The 9,401-nt window shown below is 50.6% G+C and overlaps 1 protein-coding gene across 1 annotated transcript in view; it reads left to right on the top strand.

Moving 5' to 3' along the window:
* Positions 1–862: 862 nt before the first annotated feature.
* The window catches only part of LOC105305213 (histone deacetylase 4), a 211,788-nt gene continuing 203,249 nt past the window's right edge, over positions 863–9,401 (top strand). The window contains exon 1 of the mRNA XM_023523003.1: positions 863–999. The gene's annotated coding sequence lies outside the window, so the exon portion shown is untranslated. The remainder of the gene's footprint in view (positions 1,000–9,401) is intronic.

The following is a 9,401-nucleotide window of genomic DNA, read 5'->3' as shown; positions in this document are numbered from 1 at the left end:
AGGCTTCCAGTTGGGACGCGCCGGATCAGACTTTATTACTCAAGGTTGGAGCCTCTCAGGAAACTAAAATAAAAGTGTGTCCAACGCATTATGGGGAAAAACATCCCAGTCTTCCACTGTGTGACCATCTGTCATAAAGTGACACTCTTACGAAGCGTAACTGGTAGACCTTGCGGCCCGTGTTTCATTAAAGATGTTTTCTGATCAAAATAGTGCTTATTTAAAAAGCTCACCATGTTAACAGGACTCAGGAAAATCATGGAGTTAAGAGTATTGTTTTGATTAAAATTAAAGTTCAAATTAATTTTGATTAGTTAAATTGAAATTAAATTAACTAATTGAAACGCATTTAAATGGAAAATTGCTTCACGCGTGTTTCATCTCTGCGACCCGACCGCGGGCCTCCTGGCCCCGCGCAGCCTGCGTCCGCGTCACAGGGACGCGGGATGGCACGGCGTGGCGTGGCGTGGCGCCCTGCTGCTTCTGTGAGTTTTGATTTGGCAGATGTTTTCAGTGTACGTGCTGTTTGTGAGGATATGGTAGCAAGACCTGGGAACTGTCACCTCCTTGCCCAGAAAGTCTGTGGGAAACAGTGCAGGTGGAATGGACCAGCCGGGTCGGCATGTCTGGATCTTTGATGGTCTCCGAGGAGTTGATATTCCCCCCTTCCCTCCCCCACTTCCCTCCTCCCTTCCCCCCCTCCCCCTCTCCCTCCCTCTCTCCCCGCAGCCCGGAGTGTTCAGATGGGTGCGTTTCCACCAGTCAGCCTTCTTGTGGGCCCTCATTCCTCAGGAAGCAGCGTGGCTGGTGGCCGGCACCCGCAACAAACCTCTGCCCCCGCCCCCAGCAGCGTGGATCAGTTTGGCCGGGGCCGAGGTTTTACCACGGGGTCCGTGGGACGCACTTTTGCGAGTGTCCGCTCCTGCCTGCCATGCCGTCCGTGAGGTTCGTCCGTGTCGCCGTGTGCAGGTGGAGTTTGTTCACGCATGTCGCCTGACAGTAAGTACCCTGGGATGTGACGCTAGTTGTCCATTCCGCTGTTGAGGGACGTTCGGGAGGGTTCCAGTTTCTGGCTACTGGAGAGCACGCTGCTCCGTCGTTCCAGTGAATGACCGGTGAGCAAATGCATGTGTTTCTGTGGGGTGTGCGCCTAGGGTGGCCTTGCTGGGGCACAGGTTTGTGCCGGTTTGGCTTCGGTACGTGTCACCAAGCGGTTCTTCACGGCCGTGTCGTTCACGCGGCAGAGCGTGAGACTTCGGGTTCCACATCCTTGCCAAGGTGGGTTCTGCTTTGCTTTTAAATGCCAGCCATTCGTAGTGTCTGCTGATTACAGGCCCTGTGATCACAGGCCCTGAGCACCTCGTCACGTGGTGATTGGTCATTTGAAGTCCATCTTTTATAAAAGCACCTGGTCGCATCTCTTGCCCGTTTTGTATTCGAGTCGTCTGCCTTTTCCTGGTGCTTCGTAAGGATCATTCACACGTTTCGCATCCTGGTCCTCTGTCGAAGTCGTCGGGCAGGTTGCCTCCCGCCCTCGCGTTGCTGGGTCTCTGGTGAACCAAATTCTGGATCTTGATGCAGTACGTGTAACACGTCATGTTCTTTCCTTTATGGTCAGTGCCTTAAAAGATTTCTAAAGTCTATTTCAGAATCTTTGCCTGCCTGCAGAGCTTTATTTACGTTGTCCTTCGGGCTAGGCGTTGTTGTCCAACCTTAGCAGTTACAATCCATCTCATGCTAATTTTCATCATGGTGGGTCACGGTTTATTTCTGTTTCCATTAGGATAGCAGTTGACCCAGCATCCGGCCTGTTTCCATATAAATTTGGAGTGCAGCCTCTGCTACAGTTATATTACTATATTTGCTGCTCTCACTCTAGAGCAGCGGCCCCCAGCCTCTGTGGCACCAGGGACCGGGGTTCCTATGAGCATCTAACGCCTGAGGATCTGAGGTGGAGCTGAAGCGGTGATGCCGGCATGGGGAGCAGCTGCAGATACAGATGAAGCTTCGCTCACCTGCTCATGGCTCACCTCCTGCTGTGTGGCCCGGTTCCTAACAGGCCAGAACCAGTACTGGTCCTCGGCCCATGGGTTGGGGACCCCTGCTCTAGACTCTTCTGTCCCTCGTTTTGTCTCTTCTTACATCAGGGTCTTAATTTCGTGGGTGCGTAATAAGTCTTGATGTTTAGCATTAGTAGTGTGAGTCTTTTAGGGCTGTTTTTCCTTAACATTGCTATGCCGAGTCCCTTGCACTTCATGTTAAATTACTTTTGTCAGTTTTCAAAGACATTCTGGGGGATTTGGATTGAGATTACATTGACTACCAGTTAATTCGGGAACATCGACATCCTGACCGTCCAGGTCTGTGTACATCGTACATCCCTCCATTTATTTAGATCTTCATTTTCACTTACGATGTTTCTCAGTTTGATGTGTAAAGTTCTTATATGTATTTTGGTAGGTCCAGCCCTGGCTGTTTGCCGATATTGGGTGCTATTGTAAATGGTATCTTTTTTCAAAGCCTTTTTTCTGTTTGTTTGTTGCTGGTTTGTAGGAATACAGTAGATTTCTGTCTGTCGGCCTTGTACTCGGTGATCTCGCTTAGTTCACCTGGGGATTTTGATAGCTTTCGGCAGGTGGTTTTGAGTTTCCTGCGTACACAGTCTATCGTCTGTGATAAAGCAGCGTGTTCTCTTTTTAATCCTTGTGACTTTCATTTCTTTTTCTTGCCTTGTCGCCCTGGCTGGCATCTCCAGTAACTGTTGACCGGAAGGGGTGAGGGCGGGGCTCCTGGCCTCGCTCCTGATTCCAGGGACAGCTCTCGCTGGCTTCAGCTGACCCTCGGTGTGCTCCCTCCCGCACTGGGTGCTGTGGGCTGTGTGGCGTCTTTTCGGTCCTTTCGGTCTCACTGACAGCTGTTTGCTCACCAGCCTGGCAGGTGAGGTCGTGGGGGGCGCGGGGAGTGTGGACTTTGAGCCGGGGTCCTTCTTTGCCCACGTGACGGGATGCGGAGGGCTGTGGTCAGCGAGGAAGCACATCCTCTTTGCTGCCCGCCACATTTCTCTGTGGTCATTTAATAAGATTTTACAAAGAATGTTCTCTTAGGATTTATAGTTATAAGACTTTTACTCTTTGGAAGGTTTATGGTTTATTCCGTGAAATTAGGTCAACTGAAAGGGCAGCTGCGGGGGGGCGGGCCGTCGGTAACCCTCGGTCCCAGACGTGGTGGCAGAACCACTAGTACGCGGCTGAGCCGTAGTGACGCACGGAGCTCCATTTACTCTGTTCGGAGCAGCCGCGAACAGAAAGCAAGCGACGTCGTTGTGTCAACACGCAGTGGCAGAGGCTGCCGCCTCCGGAGAGGCTGCCCTTGCCAAGCCGGCGTGCAGATCAGGGTTCCAGACTCCGCGCCCGCCCGGAGGCGGCACGTGGGGGGCGCAGTCACAACGCGGCTGCGTCTCAGGTCGCAGCACGTTCCGCTCTGTCTAGCATTTACCAGACGTCTGTGCTTTAGTTAGAGACGTACAGTGGAAATTTCAAATGTTCTTCGTGGATAGTTTTCGGGAACCTGAAGCTCCTCTAGATTTTGAGATCTTAAAACTACCATGTGCTGTCGACGTGTTTTCTTAGAAAAGCAATAATCAGTTGGTCAGTAAAGTAACTAATACTCTGTTGGTTAGACGTTTACATCAAGATAGAAGGAACTATACCATGCTCGAATTTTATTTTATTGAAAAGTTAAATTCCTAGTACGTTTTTGCATTGTGACGGTTGCACTGGGTTCAGAGCCCTTCTGCGTAAAGGACGCTGAAGGAAATGGGGGCGAGAGAAATGTGTTCAACGAGTCAGACAGTGTTACTGGTGGTTTTTCCTTAGACTGAATGTAGAAGGTTTGCTTTCATTGTGGGGCTGAGGTCGTATTGCTTTCTTTGTCAGTTTAATTTAGTTTGCAGCTGAAAATGGTTTGTTCCTCATTTTCTCCTCTGCCCCTCCATCTTGGTGGGCATAGGCAAACTCCTGTTTGTACAGGTGTTCCGAGGACCGAGACGGCTGTTTGTCACCTCTCCTGGCAACCCTGCGGCCCCGAGGCAGTGGCTTCCTGAGGCCCACGCGCTTTTGGATTTCTAGACTCTTCTGTGCTAGATGTGGTCCTTAACCGCTTAAGCCCAAAGGCAGACTCTGTCCCTTTTGGAATTCGCTTTTGACCTCAGCCCCTCTGAGGTGATTTCTGAGGAGGATTCAACCTGTGACAAGCTCGTTCAGTCCAGCACATGGGTGTGGCGAGCCTACTGCGCGCCACAGCCTGGGATCCAGCAGGCAGCCCAGTCGCCGCTGTCACTGAGGTTACAGCCTGGGACCCAGGGGCTGACTTTCAGGCAGTGGAAAAATGAACAAGTAAGCAAGCACAGTGGGGACAGTGTCGAGGGAAGGAAGCAGGGTGATGGGAGCGAGGGGCGGGGAGGTGAACTGCCGTCTGGGTCCTTGGGGAAAGCCGCTCTGGGGAGACAGGTCGAGGAAGCGGGAGGGGGAGCCCCACGGAGACGCGAGTGCAGAGCCCCGGGCGGGGCGGCCCGGGGATGTCACGGCGCGCCCTGCACGGTGCGGAGACCGTGGCCCCGGAGCCCCTGTCCCCGCCGAGCCTGGCCTGTGAGGGCCACGGAGAACCTCCAGGGAGCCTGACTCCTCCTGCCCCGTCATGTGACGGGGGAGAAGCACCCAGGGGACCGAGGCTGGCCCGAGGTCACCCAGCTCAGGCCTCCCAGCCCCTGCACTCGCCCCCAGGCCAGGGACTGTGGGCCTCGTGTAACTAACAGCCGACGTGGCCGGCCGAGCCAGCGCATGTGCCTTTACGAACCTTCGGGGCCACACTGCTGGGCAGACCCTGGGGTGCTGGCGGGGCGGAGCCGCTCGCCACCCCGTGTCCCCGCTCCACCTCGGGGCTGGCGTCTCTGGTCCCCGCAGTTCTTGGTGGCGTTCGTCTGCCCGGCCCTGTTCACTTCTCCTCTGTCCTCTGGGGAATGACGCCTTTCCCCTCGGCTTCACTTCGGCGGGGCCGCGGGTCGACGTGTCCTGCCCTGCCCTTGGCCGACAGGCGTGGACCATGAGTCTGACGAGGCTCCTGCGGGGACTGGCCGTGCTCCCCGCCTCGGGCCTATGCTCCCCGCCTCGGGCCCGTGCTCCCCGCCTCGGGCCTGTGCAGGCGGCCTCCAGCCACCGGTTTCCTTTGGGGAGGCCCTCGTTTGCCTGGAGGGATCCTGTCGCTCGCCCCCGTGGCCTGACGAGCCCGCCTTGGCCCTCACGAGCCTGCATGCCAAGGCAGGGCCGTGCCGCCTTTGGTTCACACGCTGCGTCCTAGTTTCTCGCTTCTAGAAGGAGGTTCGCAGGCTGAGCCTGGAGGTTCTGCCGATCCGTCTAGAATTGGTTCTTCAGCCTCCTAGTTCCAGGTCCACCGTCTTCCAGATGCTCCCCAGTCTCCGCTTCTCCGCAGCCCGAGCCCACGGGAGCCAGCGGGCCGGTGGGCGGCGAGGCGGACGCGGGCGGCGCGGCCTCGCAGTGCGGTTCTGGTTAGGGACGGCCGTGCACGGGAAGAGAGTGGCAGACGGCGTCCCCATGGGTCCGGTGGCCATGCAGATGCCCCGGGCACTGACCGCGGTCTCTCTCCTGGAATGAGCTTTGCTAGTTTATGTCTTTTAAGGTGTTCATTGATTTCATCTAAATTGTCAAAGTTATTGGCATAAAGTTGTCAATAATATTCCTTTATTGTCCTTTTTCTATCCGTGTGGTCTAGAGTTAATCCCCTCTCTCGTTCTTGATTTGTTAATGTGTCTTCTTAATTTTTCCTGATTGGTCTAGCTAGGGGCTGACCAGTTTTTTTGTCTCAAAGAATCAGCTTTTAGTTTCGTTGACTTTTTTCTGTTTCATTCATTTCTGAATACTTTTTTTTTTTTTTACTTTTTTTACTTTATTTTGGATTTAATTTTTTTTTTTTTTTTTAGTTTCTTAGGGCAAAACCTGAAGTCATTGACTCGAGACCCCTTTTTCTTTTTTAAAAATTAATTTAGTTTTTAAAATTTATTGAAATTAGTTTAAGTATACAGTATATTGGTTAGACGTCTATTTAGTTCATAAAACGATCCCCCCATTTGCTCCCGCCCTCCCCTGGCCCTCCACCTGCCATCATATCAATGCTGACTGCATTCCCTCTGCCGTGCTCCCCATCCCCGTGACCAACTACTAACTACTAATTTGTACTTCTTTAACCCTTCACCCCATTCTCCCAGCCCCCTCTGTCCGTCACCAAATTGTCCACTATATTTGTGAGTCTGTTTTTGATTAGTTTGTCCTTTTTGGTCCTTAGATTCCACAGATAAGGGAAATCATGAGACCTCCTTTTCTGATACCGACATTCAGGGCTGTGAATTACCCTCAAAGCACTACACACTGTGATATGTTGTGTTTGCATTTTCATTTAGAAATATTCTGTAACGCACTTTTTAATTTTTTCTTTGTCCCATGAAGTATATTATTTAGTTTCCAAATTTTTGGAGTTTTCCAGACATCTTTCTGTTATTGATTTCTAATTAAATTTCATTTAGTCGGGGAACATCTTTATGTGGCTTGACTTGAGTCATTTAAAACTTAGTGAGACCTAGGAACCCTCATACACTGCTGGTGGGACTGCAAATTGGTACAGTCACGATGGAAAACAGTATGGAGGTTCCTTAGAAACTAAGAATTGATCTACCATGTGATCCAGCAATCCCTCTACTGGGTATTTACCCCAAAGACTTGAAAACTGATATTCGAAAAGATAATTGCACACCGATGTTCATAGCAGCATTATTCACAGTGGCCAGAATATGGAAGCAACCAAAGTGTCCTATGATAGATAATTGGCTAACGAAGCTGTGGTACATATATACAATGGAATATAACTCAGCCATGAGAAGAGATGAAATATTGCCATTTGCGACAACATGGATGGACCTCGAGAGATAATCATGCTAAGCGAAATAAGCCAGACAGAAAACATTGAAAATCGCATATCACTTATATGTGGGATATAAACCTAAAAGCAACAAATGAACAGGACAGAGACTCATGGACATGGACTACAGACTAGTGGTTACCAGAGGGTGTGGGAGGGGAAGGGGGAGGTAGACGGGGTAAAGGGGGTCAAATATGTGGTGACAGAAATCTAACTATGAGAGGTGAACACACAATGTAAATATATATACGCCTTACTGTTAAAGTGTACAGATGAAACATTGGATTTCATTAACCAATGTCACCATAATAAATAAATTAATTAAAAAAAATAACAAAAAACTTAGTGAGACTTGTCTTATGGTCCAAAAGATGTCTGCCTTGGTAAGTATTCCATGTGCGTTTAAAAAGAGTGTGAAGACTGTGTTCTGCTGTTTACAGAGTATTTCATAAATGTCAGATTGGGTGATTGTGTTATGTTTTTTCTGTTCTTACTGATTTTCCGTCTACTTGTTCTAACAATTGCTAAGAGTGGAGTGTTGAAATTGACAACTTATTTGTATATTTGTCCATTTCTTCTCATACGTCATTAATTTTTTCTTCACGTAGGAAGCTCTGTTATCAGGTGCATAAATGTTTAGAATTGTTACGGCCTCTCGATGAATTCATTTTCAAATGGCTTTCGTTATTCTTGTGATATCCTTTCTTTAAAATTTACTCAGCCTCGTATTAATGTAACCATTACAGCTTTCTTTTGATGAGTATCTGCATGACATATCTTTTCCATCTTTTAATCTCTTTGTATCTTTATGCTTGAAATTGTTTCCTTGTGGGCAGCGTGATCATTGGGTCTGTAAACATGGGGGAGACTGATTTCATAAGGTAAAATGCGTGACCTTCTCTCCGAGTCCTTTTCAGCCCCCCGGACACTCGGGCGAGGTGGGGCCGGCTCATGTATCCGAACTCGCAGCCTCTGCCTTTATCTGATGTGGCCGCGGGTAGAGCTGGGTTCGAAGCTGCCGTCTTTCTATTGGTCACCTTTTCGCTCTTTCCTCCCTTTCCCGGCCTCCTTTGGATTGAGTATTTTTATGATCGCGTTATATGTTTTCTATTGACTTGTTAACTAGAACCGTTTTTCTTAAGTGGACGCTTTCTGATTTATCGTATAGGCGTCCAGCTCATCGGTCTGCCATCAAGGGGCGTCCTGCCCCGCGTCGCGTGTCAGCACAGGAGGGCGTGCTCCACCCCTCGGTCTTTGTGTTACTTTCGACTTGTTTTCTTAGTGCATTTGATATAAACATCTCAATACATGATTATTTTTGCTTTGAACTGTTTTCTTTTAGAGATGGAACGTAAGAGAAGACTTTTCTATTTACCTGAGTGGTTCCCATTTCCGATGGCCTCCGTCCCTCGTGGGGGCCGTTTCCACCTGGTGTCGCTTGCCTCCTGCTTGAAGGCCACCATCGCTCCTGTGCTGTGGACGCGCTGGCGATGAGTGCTTTCAGGTTCTGAACGTCTGAAAACATCTCTCTTTGTTGTTTCTTAAATCTGTTTTCACGGGGTGTCGCACTGCGGGCTGGCCGATTGTGCCCCGCCCCCCCCCGACCCCTAGGCTTTGAGAGGCGTCCTTCCATCGCCTGCTGGCTGGCATTCTTTCAGCGAAGAAATCTGTTGTCCTCCTTACTTTCTTCTTTCTGTGCTGTAACATTTTCTTCCCGACGGCTTTTAAGACGTTATCTTAGAGCTAGTGCTGAGCAGCGTGGCTTCCTGGGCCTCGGTGGACTCTTCTTAATGCGTTTTGTGTTTGGAGTTTGTGAACCTTCTTGGGTCTGCGGGTTTATAGTTTTGATCAACCGTGGGAAATTTGAAGCTGTAATTTTTCAGGCGTTTTCGGTGTTCTTGCACTGCTGCCCGGACACTCTGTCCGAACAGACGCCGGGGATAGCTGTGGGGGTCTCCATGCCCGATGGCCAGTGTCTGAAAGCCATGGTTTTATATATTTGTTTCAGCTGTTTTGTGTGGGAGAGTAAATCTGGTCTGTGTTCTGTTTTGGTTGGAAGCAGAATTCTGATTATCTCAGGGAAATTTTTAATTGTCAAGATTTTATTAGTAGCTTTTGGTTTAAAATAAAGATAGCATCAGTAGCTAGCATTCGGAGGCTCACTCTGTGCCAGGCTGGACACGGCGCCTCTCCTGCACTGCCCCGTGTCGTCCTGGTGACGCCCTTGCGACGTAGGCGGGGCTGTCCCAACCCCGCGTTGCCCGCCGCAGCTGAGCGCATGTCAGTGCCGAGGCCTCTGCGCTTCCCCCCGGGGCGGGCGTGGGCCTGCTGAGCCGCGTGCGGCTGGCGTCGGAGTGGCCAGGCTCAGCGGCGCGGTCAGCGGTTGTCCCGCAGCCGGCGGGGGCAGCCCACCC

This window comes from Pteropus vampyrus, unplaced genomic scaffold (assembly GCF_000151845.1).
Source record: "Pteropus vampyrus isolate Shadow unplaced genomic scaffold, Pvam_2.0 Scaffold369, whole genome shotgun sequence".
NCBI classification, from domain to species: domain Eukaryota; kingdom Metazoa; phylum Chordata; class Mammalia; order Chiroptera; family Pteropodidae; genus Pteropus; species Pteropus vampyrus.
The sequence above is the reverse complement of the archived record's forward strand: the minus strand, read 5'-3'. Positions and strand labels throughout refer to the sequence as shown.